Source organism: Schistocerca gregaria, chromosome 4, assembly GCF_023897955.1.
Source record: "Schistocerca gregaria isolate iqSchGreg1 chromosome 4, iqSchGreg1.2, whole genome shotgun sequence".
NCBI classification, from domain to species: Eukaryota; Metazoa; Arthropoda; class Insecta; order Orthoptera; family Acrididae; genus Schistocerca; species Schistocerca gregaria.
Window position 1 is genome coordinate 729262836 of NC_064923.1, and position 19105 is coordinate 729281940.

The following is a 19105-nucleotide window of genomic DNA, read 5'->3' on the forward strand; positions in this document are numbered from 1 at the left end:
TAAAATTTGTTTTATTTTTATTTGACATTTGTATTTTATATTTTTTTGTATTTTACATTTTTAATTTTTCGTTATAGTTTTCTTACTGTCTGTGATTTATGTTGGTCTTATGTCTTTGTTTTAAGCTCTTCATGCTGTTATATTTGTTACTAAGGACATCTGCTATTTAGCGTCTCTAATTAATTACTTTACTCATTTAATATTTATAATAAACTTTTTCTGCTTTAGCTCGGTTTGTTAGTTCAGTAAATTTGTAGGATTTCTGTATGCATGTGAATATATCTCCATTTTCTCAAGGATTTATTTGAATGCTCCCTTCTGCATAATACAGAGGATCTGTAGTGTTTCGTTCACAGGTTTTTAAATGCTGAAAAAATGTGTATGTGTTATTTTCAGTTTCTCTGGATTGCTCTTTATACCTAATTTTGAAGTTTCTATCGGTTTTGTTGCATAACTTTTTTGATTTCGTTTGAGATGTTTCCTAGATAAGTTGTGGTTATGTATGTCGTTTTCTTCTTTTTCGGTGTGTGTATGTCTAGTGTTATTTCTTTATGTATATTGTACCTTTTTGGTTGCATTTTATTTATAGTATAATTTGTTACAGTTTTGGGGTCATAATCGTTTTGCTGGGCTGTGTATTCTAAGATTTTTATTTCCTTCTGAACTACTTCGTCTCCTAGCGGAATATTTATTACTCTGTTAAGCATTCCGTGGAAGAACGCGAATTTGTGGGCTTTTGGATGACATGAGTGTGCACTGATAATACAGTCTGTTGTGGTGGGCTTTCTGTCAATTTCAAAGCAATGTTTGTTGTTATTGTTCTTAATAGTTAGGTCGAGAAAGTTAATTGTTTTTTTTTGTTTTATTTCGTGTCCTATGGTAAATTTCATTTTGGGGTGTGATTGATTCAGTGCTTTCGTCTGCGTCAGCAAGGATACCTTCTATAAGTCTTAAAGTATCGTCTAAGTTATCTGTAATGGTACATGATTTTTTGATTAGTTGCGTTTTTTGTTTGGAAGAATATGTCAGCTATGGTTCCAGCAATGCTACGTCACACCCTGACTCTATATTTTTTGTGTATACTTTACTATCAAACATGAAGTAATTTTGATGTAAGACAAATTTTGTTAGCTGTAAATTTTCTGTGGTGCCTTGTATTGAGATTTTTCTGCATTTGAGTAGATTTTGTTCTGCGATAGCTATTGTTTCCTGGACTGGGATGTTCATTATAGGGTAGTACAAATGGTTAAAATGGCTCTGAGCACTATGGGACTTAACGTCCGAGGTCATCAGTCACCTACAACTTTGAATTACTTGAACCTAAATAACCTAAGGACACCACACACATCCATGCCGAGGCAGGATTCGAACCTGCGAACGTAACAGTCGCGCGGTCCCAGACTGAAGGGCCTAGAACCGCTCGGCCACAGCTGCCGGCTATAGGTTAGTAACGCCGAAAGATAAAAATCTGCATTTGCGGGGAATCGCCAACTTCAGTAGAGCTATATACCAAACGCAGAGGGAGCGATACCGGAAGAATAAATCCTAAAACAAATCGTGCTGAATTCGAATAAAGTCACACGAATATACGCGAGAACCGAGATTATAAGTATAATTGTGACTCGTTACGCCCGAGCGAGTAAAGTTTTGCTATCAGGTTCCTCTCTAAACACACCCTCGGAAAGCACGACGTATTCGGAATAAACGGAATAGTTTACACCAGTTATTAAAACAAACAAGACAACATTCAGTACCAGACCGCTTACATCCTTCGCATCATAAGCAAACGGCGTCACACATGTTGTCGCGGCCCAAAGCGGCATAGTGCAATCGTACACTAGAAGTGACCCTGTATCGTTAGTATGCAACGTGAAACTTTCTGGCAGATTAAAACTGTGTGCCAAAGCGAGACTCAAACTCGGGATCTTTTGCCTTACGCGGGCAAGTGCTCTACCGTAAGAGCTACCCAAGCACGACTCGCGCCCCGTCCTCACAGCGTTACTTCTGTCACAGCCTGGGGGTTGTTTCCAGAATGTGATTTTCACTCTGCAGCGGAGTATGCGCTGATATGGTACTCTCATTCTGAAGTATGCAAGGTATGCACTTTTGTGTCCAAGCTCGTGAATTTAGCTTCAACTTGTATATAAATGACCTAGCGGATAATGTTGGAAGCACGAAAGCCTAAGGACATCACACACATCCATGCCCGAGGCAGGATTCAAACCTGCGATCGTAGCACCCGCGTGGTTCCGGACTGAGCGCCTAGAACCGCTAGACCACCGCGGCCGGCCATCGGAGCTGTGGTAGTAATCGAAGATAAGCTGACAGCCACAAGCCTCCTCCATGCCTTCACGCTTGATATCTTCCCCTTTCATTAGTTCCGTATTTCGGAGCCAGAACCGTGCTACAGTGATTTGAGGAGCATTATAGTGAACTCACGTTGTCTGAGCGACCAGTTTCGCTGGATGTAAATACTGTGGAACCCATCTGGGATAGTATCGGGTGCTATCACCGCGAAAGCAAACCATCGACCCTTTATTTACACGAATTACATGACCTTTGCGTAGACATCTAATGCCACATACCCCCACAAACCTACCAACAAACTGTTGGATCCCTGATACGTAGAATCAGTGTTACGTTTCGTTCCAAAGACGGACCTCGGAGGTCAAGCTATCACTACACCAAATTTCTTCGAAATCGGTTTCTGCAGGTCATTCGTGAAAACGGAACAGATTTACTTTCGATTTATAATATTAGTGTGTATAAACCATTCAGTTATGAAATCTCTTTTTCCGTGATCCAATTTTTTTTATAAAATAAAACCTATACAATGCCCCAAACCACAATCAAGTTATCTGTTGGAGTCTCATGAAAATTCGTCTAGTAGTTTTGGAGAAGCATGGTCAAACAGGCAGAGAGAACAGTTTGACAGATTTATTATTGTATAGGTAACAAGCAACTAGCCGCTGTTTTGAATTTTTGTAACTAATTATATTCTGTACCATGAACTAGTTCTCAAAAAAATGCAGGCTCGTCATCAGAGGGAGGAATTACACGAAGTTCATTATCAGGAGCATGTGCACCTAAACGCTGCAGATTCAGTTACTGGTAAGGGAAAGATTATGAAACGAAGAGATTACTTTGGGTGCTTTCACTGTGCTGCCTCTATACCAAACCCATTCTGGTAATGTACGTTTCCCTAATCGTACATACACATACACACGATTTAGATGTATTTCGTAGGACACTGTTTCACAGTATGTAAACAATGAACGTAAGTACAAAGAATATAAAGATGACAGGTGTCACGCGTTGCAACATCACGACCTTTCCCTCGAGTTGAAAAACGTTACAGAACGAATGTTTACGAGCACAAATAATGAATGTACTGTATGTGAACCTTGCAACCTGCAGAGTGTTCATACATTAACAATGTATATGTGATATGCATCCAAAAGTCACACAAATTCAGCGAAATGTTGTAGAAATAAAACTCTCTGTTTTGAGCTCGGGTACGCACCGGCGTTCAGCATCGAGGAAGGATAGCCCACGTGAGTCCGTACCCAGGAAATGTACAGAAATGGTTTAAATAGATCTGAGCACTATGGGACTTAACTTCTGAGGTTATCAGTCCCCTAGAACTTAGAACTACTTAAACCTAACTAACGTAAGGACATCACACACTTAAATGCCCGAGTCAGGATTCGAACCTGCAACCGTAGCGGTTGCGTAGTTCGAGACTGTAGCGCCTAGAACCGCTCGGCCACACCGACCGGCGAATATACAGAAACATGTGCTACACAATTAAGTGTGAATAAATTACTGCTATATGGGACAGGGATTTTCTTTGTGGGACTATGGATATATCTAATACAGGGTGGGGAAAATAAAAGTGACCCAAAGGACAGAGTACCAGGGTACAAACAAACACAGCAGAGAAAAGGAAATATCTACATCTACATCTACATGACTACTCTGCAATTCACATTTAAGTGCTTGGCTGAGGGTTCATCGAACCACAATCATACTATCTCTCTACTATTCCACTCCCTAACAGCGCGCGGGAAAAACGAACACCTAAACCTTTCTGTTCGAGCTCTGATTTCTCTTATTTTATTTTGATGATCATTCCTACCTATGTAGGTTGGGCTCAACAAAATATTTTCGCATTCGGAAGAGAAAGTTGGTGACTGAAATTTCGTAAAAAGGTCTCGCCGCGACGGAAAACGTCTATGCTGTAATGACTTCCATCCCAACTCGTGTATCATATCTGCCACACTCTCTCCCCTATAACGTGATAATACAAAACGAGCTGCCCTTTTTTGCACCCTTTCGATGTCCTCCGTCAATCCCACCTGGTAAGGATCCCACACCGCGCACCAATATTCTAACAGAGGACGGACGAGTGTAGTGTAAGCTGTCTCTTTGGTGGACTTGTTGCATCTTCTAAGTGTCCTACCAATGAAACGCAACCTTTGACTCGCCTTCCCCACAATATTATCTATGTGGTACTTCCAACTCAAGTTGTTCGTAATTTTAACACCCAGGTACTTTGTTGAATTGACAGCCTTGAGAATTGTACTATTTATCGAGTAATCGAATTCCAACGGATTTCTTTTGGAACTCATGTGGATCATCTCACACTTTTCGTTATTTAGCGTCAACTGCCACCTGACACACCATACAGCAATCTTTTCTAAATAGCTTTGCAACTGATACTGGTCTTCGGATGACCTTACTAGACGGTTAATTACAGTATCATCTGCAAAAAACCTAAGAGAACTGCTCAGATTGTCACCCAGGTCATTTATATAGATCAGGAACAGCAGAGGTCCCAGGACGCTTCCCTGGGGAATACCTGATATCACTTTTGTTTTACTCGATGATTTGCCATCTATTACTACGAACTGCGACCTTCCTGACAGGAAATCACGAATCCAGTCGCACAACTGAGACGTTACCCCATAGTCCCGCAGCTTGATAACAAGTCGCTTGTGAGGAACGGTGTCAAAAGCTTTCCGGAAATCTAGAAATACGGAATCAACTTGAGGTCCCCTGTGGATAGCGGCCATTACTTCGTGCGAGTAAAGAGCTAGCTGCGTTGCACAAGAGCGATGTTTTCTGAAGCCATGCTGATTACTTATCAATAGATCGTTCCCTTCGAAGTGATGCATAATGTTTGAATACAGTATATGCTCCAAAACCCTACTGCAAACCGCCGTCAATGATATAGGTCTGTAGTTAAATGGATTACTCCTACTACCCTTCTTAAACACTGGTGCGACCTGCGCGATTTTCCAATCTGTAGGTACAGATCTATCGGTGAGCGAGCGGTTGTATATGAGTGCTACGTAGAGAGCTATTGTATCAGCGTAATCTGAAAGGAACCTAATCGGTATACAAGCTGGACCTGAAGACTTGCCCGTATCAAGCGATTTGAGTTGCTTCGCAACCCCTAAGGTATCTACTTCTAAGAAACTCATGCTAGCAGGTGTTCGTGTTTCAAATTCTGGAATATTCCATTCATCTTCCCTGGTGAAGGAATTTCGGAAAACTGCGTTCAATAACTCCGCTTTAGCGGCACAGTCGTCGGTAACAGTACCATCGGCACTGCGCAGCGAAGGTATTGACTGCGTCTTGCCGCTTGTGTACTTTACATACGACCAGAATTTCTTCGGATTTTCTACCAAATTTCGAGACAATGTTTCATTGTGGAACCTATTAAAGGCATCTCGCATCGAAGTACGTGCCACATTTCGCGCGTCTGTAAATTTTAGCCAATCTTCGGGTTTCGCGTTCTTCTGAACTTCGCATGCTTTTTCCGTTGACTCTGCAACAGCGTTTGGACTTGTTTTGTGTACCACGGGTGATCCGTTCCATCTCTTACCAATTTATGAGGTATGAATCTCTCAATTGCTGTTGCTGCTATATCTTTGAATTTGAGCCACATCTCATCTACATTTGCATAGTCAGTTCGGAAGGAATGGAGATTGTCTTTTAGGTAGGCTTCTAGTGACACTTTTTCCGCTTTTTTAAATAAAATTATTTTGCGTTTGTTTCTGATGGATTTGGAAGAAACGATATTGAGCCTAGCTACAACGACCTTGTGATCACTAGTCCCTTTGTCAGTCATGATGCTCTCTATCAGCTCTGGATTGTTTGTGGCTAAGAGGTCAAGTGTGTTTTCGCAACCATTTACAATTCGCGTGGGTTCGTGGACTAACTGCTCGAAATAATTTTCGGAGAAAGCATTTAGGACAATCTCGGAAGATGCTTTCTGGCTACCACCGGTTTTGAACGAGTATTTTTGCCAACATATCGAGGGAAGGTCGAAGTCCCCACCAACTATAACCGTATGAGTGGGGTATTTATTTGCTACGAGACTCAAACTTTCTCTGAGCTGTATGAGTGGGGTATTTATTTACTACGAGACTCAAACTTTCTCTGAACTGTATACAGTACTAACCTACAGTAGCTCATGTTGAGAGTGACTACCATTCATGACTTGACGCCGGCCGCTGTGGTCGAGCGGTTCTAGGCGCTTCAGTTCCGAATCGCGCTGCTGCTACGGTCGCAGATTCGAATCCTGCCTCGGGCATGGATGTGTGAGATGTCCTTAGGTCAGTTGGGTTTAAGTAGTTCTACGTCTGCGGGACTGATGACCAAAGATGTTAAGTCCCATAGTGCTCAGAGACTATTTGAACAATTTTTTTCATTTCTTGACAGTTTTGGGCCCTGGTCAGCAAGTTGTTGAAGGCGGACCGAAGCTGGAGTGCTGGAAACGCCACAGTCTCATCTGAAATGTTCTGCTCCAGTTCTTGAAAACCATTAGGGTTGTTGCCATACACCTTAGATATGAGGGCTCCCCCCACAAATTAATCGCACACTGACAGAGCAGGTGATCTGGGCCTCCGCCAGACTTGCCTCTGATAACAGCTATGTTAGGCGTGAAGAAAGTATAAATGTGTTCCAAGATTCGTCCAGGTGTATGGGCAGTTGCTATATGCTGTTGGTCTTATTCTCCTCCGTTAATGCTGCCACAAGCTGTTTGAAAATGTCCGGGCGACTTTTATTTTCCCCAACCCGTAGACCAAATTGAGGATGTGTTTGTTTCCTTGTTCGTTCGTCTGCTATGCATTTCTATACTATTCATCGGGTTACCATGAAAACTGCTGGGTTGTTGGAAGTGCACGGACCAAAAAATATGTTTCTCTGTTCATCCTCTATGGGTCTTAAGATACTGTTACACTCAGAGAAACAGGTCGAGTGTTACTTTGTCCCGTCTACATATTTTAATCCTATTGAGAATATCAGTTATGCATAATTTGTGACATACGGCAAAAATGTTCACTTTGTCTTTGCGTCTTGCGCCATCGACAGTTATTTATTAGATCCAAGTGCATAAACATTGTGTTTAAATGCTTAAGTGACGTTCTTTGTTCAAAAACTGTTAGTTAGTTGTTGTTGTGGTGGTCTTCAGTCCGAAGACCGGTTTGATGCAGCTCTCTATGCTACTCTAACCTGTGAAAGCCTCTTCATATCCGAGTAATTACTGCAACCTACGACCTTCTGAATCTACTAACTACACTACTGGCCTTTAAAATTGCTACACCAAGAAGAAATGCTGATGATAAATGGGTATTCATCGGAAAAATATATTTTACTATAACTGACGTGTGATTACATTTTCACGCAATTTGGGTGCATAGATCCTGAGAAATCAGTACCCATAACCACCGCCTCTGGCCGTAATAACGGCCTTCATAAGCCTGGGCATTGAGTCAAACAGAGCTTGGATGGAGTGTACAGGCACATCTGCCCATGCAGCTTCAACACAATACCACCGTTCATCAAGAGTAGTGACTGGCGTATTGTGACGAGCCAGTTACTCGGCCAACATTGACGAGACGTTTTCAATTGGCGAGAGATCTGGTAAATGTGGTGGCCAGGGCACCAGTTGAACATTTTCTGTATCCAGAAAGGCCCGTACAGGACCTGCAACATGCGGTCGTGCACTATCCTTCTGAAATGTAGGATTTCTCAGGGATCGAATGAAGGGTAGAACCACGGGTAGTAACACATCTGCAATGTAACGCCCACTGTTCAAAAGTGCCGTCAATGTGAAAAAGAGGTGACCGAGACGTGTAACCAATGGTACCCCATACCATCACGCCAGGCGATACGCCAGTATGGCGATGACGAATAAACGCTTCCAATGTGTGTTCACCGCGATGTCGCCAAACACGGATGCGACCATCACGCTGTAAACAGAATCTCGATTCATCCGAAAAAATTACGTTTTGCCATTCGTGAACCCAGCTTCGTCGTTGTGTACACCATCTCAGGCGCTCCTGTCTGTGATGCTGCGTCAAGGCTAACCGCACCCACGGTCTCCGAGCTGATAGTCCATGCTGCTGCAAACGTCATCGAACTGTTCGTGCAGATGGTTGCTGTCTTGCAAACGTCCCTATCTGTTGACTCAGGGATCGAGACGTCGCTGCACGATCTGTTACAGCCATGCGGAGAAGATGCATGTCATTTCGACTGCGACTGATACGAGGCAGTTGGGATCCAGCACGGCATTCCGTACTACCCTCCTGAACCCACCGATTTCATATTCCGCTAACAGTCATTGGATCTCGACCAACGCGAGCAGCAATGTCGCGATACTACAAACCGCAATCGCGGTAGGCTACAATCCGACCTTTATAAGCGTCGGAAACGTGATGGTACGCATTTCTCCTCCTTACACGAGACATCACAACAAAGTTTCACCAGGGAACGCTGGTCAACTGCTGTTTGTGTATGAGAAATCGGTTGGAAACTTTTCTCATGTCAGCACGTTGTAGGTGTTGCCACCGGCGCCAACCTTGTGTGAATGCTCTGAAAAGCTAATCATTTGAATATCGCAGCATCTTCTTCCTGTCGGTTAAATTTCGCGTCTGAATCACGTCATCCTCGTGGTGTAGCAATCTTAATGGTCAATAGTGTATATTCATCTCTTCGTCTCCCTGTACGAATTTTACTACTAACACTTGTCTCTTATACTAAACTGACGATCCCGTGATGTATCAGAATGTGTCCTGTCAACCGATCCCATCCTTTAGTAAAGTTGTGCCAAGACTTTCTTGTCCTCCCAGTGGTATTCATTACCTGCTCATTAATTACGTGATCTAACCATCTGAGCTTCAGCATTCTTCTGTAGCACCACATTTCAAAAGCTTCTAATTTCTTCTTGTCTAAACTGTTTATCGTCTATGTTTCACTACCATACATGGCTACACACCAGCAAAATACCTTCAGAAAAGACTTTCTAAGACTTAAATCTATATTCGCTGTTAGCAGAGTTATCCTATTCAAAAACGCTTTGTCTGACACTGCCAGTGTACATTTTATATCTTCTCTACTTCTATTATCTTTGCTGCTCAAATATAAAATCTCATCTGCCACTTTTAGTGTCTAGTTTCCTAATCTAATTCTTTCAGCATCACCTGATTTTATTCAACTGCATTCTAATATTTTTGTTTGGCTTTTGTTACTATTAATATTATATCGTCCTTTCAAGACACTGCTGTTGCGTTCAACTGCTCTTCCAGATCCTTTGCTGTCTCTGACAAATTTACTACTTCATCGGAAATCCACAAAGATTTTATTTCTTCTCCCTGAACTTTCATTCCCATTCCAAATTTCCTTTTTGTTCTCTTTACTGCTTTCTCATAGTATAGATTAAATAACATTGGGGTTAGGATACAATCTTGCCTCACTTCCTTTCATGGCACTCGACCTTATAACAGTTTTCTGGTTTCTGTACAAGCTGTAAATAGCCTTTCATTATCTGTCTTTTACCCTTTCCGTCATCAGAACGCCAAAGAGACTACTCCAGTCAACATTAATGAAAGCTTTCTCTAAGTCTACAAATGCTATAAACGTAGATTTTCCTTTCCCTAAATTGTCTCCTAAGAGATGTCGTAGGATTGGTATTGCCTCGTGTGTTCCTGCAGGGCTCCGGAATCCAAACCGAAGTTCCCCTTCTACCAGTTATTCCATTCCTCGGTAAAGTCTTGAAGGTATTCTTCTAAATTAATTATCAATCCTGTTGCTCTATTTGCAGTTCTTTTTGCTTGTTCCATAAAAGTAATCACGCCTCCCACACGCTCATCAACTTGTAGATGTACTGGAGGAGCAAGAAACAAAAAGCGGTTACGAAACTTTCAGACAAGCCAGGAACAACAAGAAAGTAACAAGTAACGAAGCATCTGAAAGAAAGGAAAAAACCACACGAACCACAGAAGGGCAACAAACACTGAAATGGACAATACTGGGCAAGAAAAACACAGAGAGACGCAAGAAGCAGGTAGAAGGGATAAAAAAAAGAAAGCAGATTACCATGGCTTGCTGACCAAGAGAATAAAAAGGAGACGCCAGCCACTCTTCAATTTTAAAACCTCCACCTTATAAACACTACGGTGGAGGAACAGAGGGGCTAAGGACATGCACTAAAACTTATATCAAATGATAAAAACCACCCTTATGAATAAAACGTAAAACTAAATCTGCTGTTGATGCACTGTCGCCCAACACCGAAGGTAGGGTGCTGAGAAAGTTAAAAGTTCGCCGCAGAGCAGCTAAAAGTGGGCGTCTAGTAAGAGGTACACGACCGTCATTTGTGAGCCACAGCAACACTGAGGTGGGTCCGGGAGGCGTTAGGGGTAACCATATTTTATGGCCAATGCGAAGCCGTCGAAGAACGACTGATTCCCTGCGAGGAGCTCGCTGGGAAGACTTCCTCACTTTCGTAGTCCCAACAACAACCCGCAGTTTGTTGTGTGTAATGTTATGCCATTCCGTCTCCCAAAGTTGATAAGAGACGGGACTGATCCACCATGGTACACAAAACACGTCAGAACACTGTTGCAGAAGCAAAGAGAAAAGCACGCAAAACTGAGAAGAAAGCAAAATCCCCAAGACTGGAGAAGTTTCACGGAAGCTCGAAATTTAGTGCGGACGTCAATGCGAGATGCTTTTAAAAGATTCCACAATGAAAAATTGTCTCCAAATATGGTAGAAAACCAAAAGACATTCTGGTCGTATGTAAAGTACACCAGTGGCAAAACACAGTCAATACCGTCACTGTGCGATAGCGATTGAAATGGTACCGATGATGGTGCACTAAAGCGGAGTTACTAAATAGAGTTTTCCGTAATTCCTTCACGAATGCAGACGAAGTAAATATTCCAGAATTCGAACCAGAACAGCTGTTAGTATGAGTGACATAAAAGTAAATATCTTAGTTGTTGCGAAACAACTCAAATCACTTAAGAAAGGCAAGTATTCCGGTCCAGATGGTGTACCAATCAGGTTGCTTTCAGAGTATGTAGACGCAATAGCGCCTTTCTTAGCAATCATATACAACAGCTCACGAAAGGTCTGTTACTAAAGACTGGAAAGTAGCACAGGTCACACCAGTATTCAGGAAATAGAAATAACCCATTGAATTACAGATCCATATCACTGACCTCAATTTGCAGTAGGATTTTGGAGCATATACTGTACTCGAACATTATGAATCACCTTGAAGAAAATGACTTATTAATACATAACCAACACAGTTTTAGAAAATATCGTTCTTGTGCAACACAGTTAGCTCTTTATTCCCATGAAGCAATGAGTGCAGTGGACAAGGGATCTCAGATCGATTCCATATTCCTAGTTTTCCAGAAGGTTTTTGATACCGTTCCTCACAAGCGACTGTTAATCAAATTGTGTGCATGTGGGGTATCGTCTCAGTTGTGTGACGGAATTCGTGATTTCCTCTCAGAGAGGTCACAGTTAGTAGTGATAGACAGTAAATCATCGAGTAGAACAGAAGTGATATCTGGCGTTCCGGAAGGTAGTGTCATAGGCCCTCAGCTGTTCCTGATTTACATAAATGATCTAGGTGATAATCTGAGCAGCCCCCTTAGATTGTTTGCAAATGACGCTGTAATTCACTGTCTAGTAAAATCATCAGACGATCAATTCCAATTACAAAATGACCTAGAGAATTTCTGTGAGGTGCGAAAACTGGCAATTGCCACGAAACAAAGAGAAGTGCGAGATCATCCACATGGATACTAAAAATTTTGGGTATACGATAAATCGCACAAATTTAATGGCTGTCAGTTCGACTAAATACCTAGGAATTACAATTACGAGCAACTTAAATTGGAAAGACCACATCGATAATATTATGGGAAAGGCGAAACAAAGTATGCGCTTTGTTGCTGAGCACTTAGAAGATGAGACAAACCCACTAAAGAGACAGGCTACATTACACTTTTCCGTCCTCTGGAATATTACTGTGAGCTCGGAGGACGTCGAAAAAGTGCAAAGAAGGGCAGCTCGTTTCGTGTTATCGCACAATAGGAGTGAGAGTGTCACTGATATGATACGCGAGGTGGGGTGGCAATCACTGAAACAAAGGCGGTTTTCTTTGCGGCGAGATCTATTTACAAAATTTCAATCACCAACTTTCTCTTCCGAATGCGAAAATATTTTGTTGACACCCACCTACGTAGGGAGAAATGATCATCAAAAAAAAAAAAAAAAAAAAAAAAAGAGAGAAATCAGAGCTCGAACGGACAGTTAAGGTGTTCCTTTTTCCCACGCGTCATTCGAGAGTGGAATGGTAGAGAAATAGTATGAAAATGGTTCGATGAACGCAGGCCACTTTCCAAGATGCCCATCTCCAGAAGTGGTTTCCGCTAGAACATTTGGCAAGCCTTTCAGCAAGTTCGTTGCCTCGGATTCTGATGTGTCCTGAGGTCCACACAAACACCACTGAACGACTGGGCCGTTCCAGGGCAGAGATAGACCCCCGGACGGTCGCTACCAATGAATGGCGAGGTTAGCACTGGTCAATAGCTTGTAAGCTGCTGAGGGAGTCAGAACAGAGAAGGAACGACTCACCAGAACAGGAACGGATGTACTGAAGTGCACGAGATATGACCACAAGCTCTGCAGTAAATAAATTACAGCCAGCGAGCAGGAAATGCTGTTCAAAGTTGCCTCTGTGGTCGTAGGCGAACCCAACATTACCTTCAGCCATCGAGCCGTCGGTGTAAACAACTTCAGAGCCCTGGAACAAGTCAAGAATCGACAGGAAGTGACAGAGGAGAGCGGCGGGTTTAACAGAGTTCTTAGGACCATGCAAATGGTCCAGACGAAGCTTCGGCTGAGGTGTACACCATGGAGGTGTACATGAATAGACCTCAAGTAGAGGTAGTAAAGGGAAAGACTCTAGTGCAGGCATAACGGAACGCACGCGAACTGCAATCGCTAGCCCTGTCCTGGGACGCCGATGCGGGAGATGAACTGCTGCGGGTGGGAAAACGAGACACTTCGGATGCTCAGGAGAACTACGAATGTGTGCAGCTTGACTGGCGAGCAGTTGTGCAGGTCGGATCTGCAATGGAGGGACTCCAGCCTCCTCCAAGGCACTGGTCACCGGACTCATTCTAAAAGCACTTGTCACTAGGCGAACGCCACAGTGGTTCACTGGATCTAGTAAACGCTATGCTGATGGCGCCGCCGAACCTTTAATCACTCTCCCATAGTCAAGGCGGGACTGAACAATGGTTCTGAAGAGCTGCAGCAGCGTAGTGCGATTGCACCCCAGTTGGTGTTGCTCAGGCAGTGGAGGGCATTGAGGTGCTGCCAGCACTTCCACTTAAGCTAACAAAGGTGGGTTAGCCAAGTCAATCGGACGTCGAAAATCAGGCCTAAGAATCGATATATATCCAATACAGTGAGTGGATACTCAGTGAAGTAAAGTTCTGGTTGTGGATGAACGGTGCGACGCCGACAGAAGTGCATGGCACATGACTCTGCGGCTGAAAACTGGGAGCCGTGGGCTAGAGCCCATGACTGCGGCTTATAAATGGCTCCCTGTAGGTGCCTGTCAGCAATACCAGTACTGGAAGATCAGTACGAAATGCAGAAGTCATCCACATACAGAGAAGGTGAGACCGACGGCCCTACAGCAGCTGCTACACCGTTAATAGCCATTGAAAATAGAGAGAGAACCAATACAGAGCCCTGTGGAATTCCATTCTCCTGAATAAGGGGGAAAATATGGAAGGCACCAACTTTGACATGGATAGTACCTAGCAACAAGAAGTTTTGAATAAAAATCGAGAGTGGGCCCTGGAGATCCCACTCTTACTGTGTGGCAAGGATATGATGTCGCCAGGTCATGTCATAAGCTTTATGTAAATCAAAAAAGACGGCAACCAAATGTTGGCGTCTGGAAAAGGCTGATCGGTTGGCAGACTCGAGGGACACAAAATTATCAGTGGTAGAGCGACCCTGGTGGAAGCCGCCCTGACATGGAGCCAGTAGGCCACGTGGCTCCAGGACCCAACCCAACCGCCGACCCTCCATACAATCCAGCAGCTTCCAAAGAACGTTGCTGAGGCTGATGAACCAATAGCTATCCACATCAAGCGGGTTTTTACTGGGCTTGAGCATCGGAATGATGGTTCTCTCCGGCCATTTTGATGGAAAGACGCCATCGCATCAGATCCAGTTGAAGATGCCGAGGAAATATCGCTTGTAGTCAGATGAAAGACGTTTAGTCATGTGACTGTGGATCCGGTCTGGCCCAGGAGCTGTGTCAGGGCAGTGTACAAGGGCGATGAGAAGCTCTGTACATGGGCGTTATAGGGTTCACTGTGGCGTATAGTGAACAAGAGAACTTCCCTTTCCATCCGCATTTGAGGGTGCAGAAGCGTAAAGGGTAGTTCTCTGACTGAGAGGTTCGAGCATTGTGCTCAGCGAAGTGCTCCGCAATCGCGTTTGCGTAGGTAGGTAACACGCCATTGATGTTAATGCCAGGGACACTGTTGGAGTCTGGTACCCAAAAACACGTCTGATCTTCGTCCAGACTTGTTTAGGCGACGTATGGCATCCAATGGTCGAGACGTACCTCTCCCAACATTCCTGTTTCCGTCGGTTTATAAGCTGGCGAAATCGGGCACGTTGTCACTTAAAGGCTATTAGGTGCTCTAGGGAAGGGTCCCGTTTATGTTGCTGTAGAGCTCGCCGACGCTCTTTGTCTCAGCGACTGCCGGCGACCAACAAGGGACTGTTTTTCGCGGGGTGCACCATAAAAACGAGGGATAGCGTTTTCTGTCTCAGAAACAACTGTTGTAGTGACCTGCTCAACGGGAGATTCAACAGTGACAGCAGAGGTGAAGGCTACCCAGTGTACCTACCCAGTGGCCATCTGGGTAGGCGTCCATGGGTATGACGCTGGGGAGTGGCAGGAAGATGGGGAAGTGGTCACTACCACACAGACCGTCATGAGCTCTCCAGTGGACAGATGGTAGAAAGCCAGGACTGCAGACCGAGAACTCAATGGCCGAATATGTGCCATGTGACACACTAAAATATGTGGGGCACCTGTATGTAAGAGGCAGAGGTAGACGTTGGGCAGTAAATTTTCTCTACCTCGGCCAGTAAGCACAGTGCCACCACACAAGGGGTTATGGACATTAAAATCTCCCAAAAGTAAGAGACGTTTAGGGCGTTGATCGATCACTGCAGCCATTAAATTCAGGGGAACTGCCCCATTTGGAAGGAGATATACGCTGAAGCCAGTTATTTCCTACAATGCCACAGCTTCAAGAGGAATTGAAGGGGCACAGGTTCACTCCACCTGTCATTCTATTATATTCACTACAGTTCTTGTAATATCTCCTGTAGCCACGAAGGGCAGGGGTCCACATTACTGGGAACCAGTTTTTCTGGAGGGCAATGCAGAAAGCAGGTTAAACCTTGACAGTTGCTGTAGCTAATCCAGGTGGTGGAAAAAAAACTCCGCAATTCCACTGGAGGATGAGGGCATGATCAGGAGGCTAGTAATGTATGGAACATTCAAGGAGGCAGTTTACACCTCAGGGTCACCTGCTGCCACTGACTTATTTCCTAAGCAGTCTATACCCATTCTATCTGGGGATGTGGTGAGATCTAGGTCCTCAGTGGACGCCAGAAGCTCCGACTCATCCTCAGACACAAAGCTTGTAGGTAGTGGTGGTGTGGGTGCCACCGCAATTCCCTTGGTCTTGGGGGTCTTTTTTTTTTATTTCTCTGGCTACTCTTTGGGTTTCTCTGGCTGGGACGGCTTCACTGATTCAGTCTCCGGGACTGAGGATGATCGTGAACCCCTACAACCAGCTGCTTTTGGGCACTTCAGCCACTGGCGCGTGTCGTCCTTTCTACAAGTAGAAACCTGGATAGGGAGTGACGCAACGGACCCCTTCCTAGCTAGACGAGCCAAAGAAGACTGACGCTTCACCAGCTGAGAAGTGGGGACTGGTGTCCCCGATGGTTGGAGGGGCAGTGCTCCCAAGGGAGGTGGTGCAGGAGCAACTGGGAGGGAAGTGCCCCCACCATCAAGGGGGCAGGTGCAGTCTTCCAGTTCTGAGAGTTGATGGGAGTTGGCAGGAATGAAGGGACTAGAACTGTTGTAGCAGCGGCGTAAGATGATGTCATATGTACAGGATGTAGGTGTTCCAATTTCCTCTTAGCTTCAGTGTAGGTCAGCCAGTCCTGGATCGTGTATTCCATTATTTTCCACTCTTTCTGGAGAATCCTGCAGTTTGGCGAGCAACTGCTCACCGCAGTGACACATATTTAAGCTCTTATGTGGCATGATTGAAACAGAATCATCCCCCAGCTTGTCACAGGCGAGTAGAGCCTGAGACTGAGCAAATGATGCTGTTTTGATCAAGACCGGCCCAGATCACATTTTGGGCAATACCTCCACCTCCCCATTCTTGTCCCCTAAATGCTCAGCAAAAGACTGAGGTTTCATCGTCATGAAAGATTCCCCATCAGCTCTCGAACATACAAGGTACTGGGGTGAATAAGATCTGCTGCCATCCTTAGCCTGGCGTTCCTCCCATGGTGCGGCCAGGGAGGGGAACGATTTGGGGTCATACGTTTGTGCTTTGTATTGAGCCTGTGAATGCTTAGAATCTGCTGGTGTTTGACCACCAGTAAGAGATGATGTACTACACTTCATCGCATGTCATCTGCTCTGATCCCGCCCAGTGGCCCTCCTCACGATCGCCACCCAGCCGCAGCAAAGGCAGGATGGCCATTGCTGGAAGGGCTGATGCTCCAGGGGGAAGGGCATCTAGTCCTTGGCATTCGTGGGGGGTTAACAGCGCAGGTATCAGCAGAGTGATCCCTGTGTGGTCAGGGGGCTACAGTCAATTGGGTACTTGGAGACCCCACCACAACAGACCAGCTACCATGCTGGTTATCAGGTGCAAACGAGCTAAGAAGTCAATTATCGTCATCAGTGCAGAGAGCAACACTGCATATGGATGGAGGAGGGTGACCTTGCCCAAAATCTAGAAAACGAGCGGAAGTGCAAATCGACGACGACGAAGGATGCGAGAGGTTTAAGCGCAAGACAGACATGATGCACCATGCAAGGCGCCCTTCGCCAACTGCCTCCCTCTTCGTAAAAATTTGGAAGAATAGAGGTCAAATCCAACAGGGGACCATCACATAAAGGCCGAAACGTGTGAAACTCCTTTTAGTCGCCTCTTACGACAGGCAGGAATACCTCAGGCCCAATATAACCCACAGAGCTGCAGGGGGTAGCGTGATCAGGATCATACAAGCAACAAACAGTAAGAGTCGGAGCAGGACGTTTGTAAACTACTCTGTGGTGTGCATTGGAATCAGAAGAACAAGGAACAGTATGGGTCGAAGCAGATTGTTTACAAGCTACTCGATTTCAATGAACCGTGCGTGCCGACTTGAATTTTGGTGCGTTCTAGGGCAGTGTGTAAGTAGGCTGTTTAGGTTTTTTTCATTGGTAACGCCACGTAGCGCTCTGTATGAAAATCACTGTCTGAGCTGTGTGCAGTCTGAGGCTGGTTGGCATTGTTGTAGTACTCACCATTGTAGTGTTGGGCAGCTGGATGTTAATAGTGCGTAGCGTTGCGCAGTTGGAGGAGAGCCGCCAGCAGTCGTGGATATGGGGAGAGAGATGCCGGAGTTTTGAAATTTGTAAGACTGGATGTCATGAACTGCTATATACATTATGACTTTTGAACACTATTGAGGTAAATACATTGTTTGTTCTCTATCAAATTTTTCATTTGCTAACTATGCCTATCAGTAGTTAGTGCCTTCAGTAGTTTGAATCTTTTATTTAGCTGGCAGTAGTGGCGCTCGCTGTATTGCAGTAGCTTGAGTAACGAAGATTTTTGTGAGGTAAGTGATTTGTGAAAGGTATAGGTTAATATTAGTCAGGGCCATTCTTTTGTAGGTATTATTGAAAGTCAGATCGCGTTGCGCTAAAAATGTTGTGTGTCAGCTTAAGCACAGTCATGTATAATTTTTCTAAGGGGACGTTTCAAGTGTCAATTACAATCATAGTCTGCATCCAGGTGTAGACATTAGAAAAATGAATAACACCTGTGGGCATTCCGATGCAGGGAAGTTCTACACTGAAGCACCAGGTGTGCTGCGCAAATTAAATTAGATTTCTGTCTTTGCATTTAACACCTAAACACGTCTTGTCACTGTTTTTGGGCAGCTCAGCAGGTTCTGGCAGCAAATACAATCCGTTGGAGTCGATAAGGAAACCCATGGAAAAAATACATGCAAACCGTTATGGCTGTGCCCTCTTGTAACGTTTTGTGGTTCCTGGCTGGATAAGGAGAGGGTGTGGTATGATAGGTGGGTGCCTGGTTTCCTCTCACTATAACGCAGTATGCACACGTGGTTAAAATACACTTTATAACAGGAACCAATTGCGTGCTTAGTTCAATGATGTCCAATCTGAAGTTCTGTGGTTAACAGCCATCATCCAACATGTACGAATTCTTGAATCTTATATGTGTCCGTATCACAACTATACAACAGGACTAACGTTCCCTCACAGCTAGCTAATCATAGGCGCGCTAAGTTCACGCTTGCTACACAGTGTTTCCTAGGGCCGACAGGTGTGCTGGTGAAGGCCTACGCCAGCACACTGATTGTTATATTCAAAGGCAAATAAGTTATTGCGCAGGATTACTCATATACGTTCCCGATTCTG